The 671-nt window shown below is 54.4% G+C and overlaps 1 non-coding gene across 1 annotated transcript; it reads left to right on the top strand.

Moving 5' to 3' along the window:
- Positions 1-354: 354 nt before the first annotated feature.
- Positions 355-426, top strand: TRNAE-UUC (transfer RNA glutamic acid (anticodon UUC)). The gene has a single exon. It is a non-coding gene; the product is annotated as a tRNA-Glu (tRNA).
- Positions 427-671: the final 245 nt, after the last annotated feature.

Raw genomic sequence — 671 nt, 5'->3', positions numbered from 1 at the left:
TCACCCAGTCTAGAGTGCAGTGGCGAGATCTCGGCTCGCTGCAAGCTCCGCCTCCCGGGTTTACGCCATTCTCCTGCCTCAGCCTTCTGAGTAGCTGGGACTACAGGTGCCCGCCACCTCGCCCAGCTAGTTTTTTGTATTTTAGTAGAGACGGGATTTCACCGTGTTAGCCAGGATGGTCTCGTTCTCCTGACCTTGTGATCCGCCCGCCTCGGCCTCCCAAAGTGCTGGGATTACAGGCTTGAGCCACCGCACCCGGCCTCCTGTAGCTTTCTAACATGTGCCTGAGGTGGTTGAGGTGTCTGTTCTAAGCTCTTTTCCCAGAAAGTGTTGCCCACATTCTGTGACTGTCCCTCCCTGGTGGTCTAGTGGCTAGGATTCGGCGTTTTCACCGCCGCGGCCCGGGTTTGATTCCTGGTCAGGGAGGTCTGCATTTCTGCTTTCTGATGTCACTGCGGTGGTTTCCCCCAAAGCCGTGCTCAGTGATCTTCAGTTCAAGGCGGTGAACACTGCCTGTGCCTTTCAGCCTCTCCCACATGATCCTGAAGTCAGTCTTGAGAACCACCGGGCAAGGTCATTAGAGAGCCCTTGACAAGTAAGAAGGTTGACAAGTTACTGTTGTCAAGTAACTTCTCATTGTAGGAGGTTGACTTTCGTCTACTCGTCTTACG

The sequence above is a fragment of the Rhinopithecus bieti genome, unplaced genomic scaffold, assembly GCF_001698545.2.
Source record: "Rhinopithecus bieti isolate Rb0 unplaced genomic scaffold, ASM169854v2 scaffold_73452, whole genome shotgun sequence".
Lineage (NCBI taxonomy): Eukaryota > Metazoa > Chordata > Mammalia > Primates > Cercopithecidae > Rhinopithecus > Rhinopithecus bieti.
This window is presented reverse-complemented; position numbering and strand designations above follow the sequence as displayed.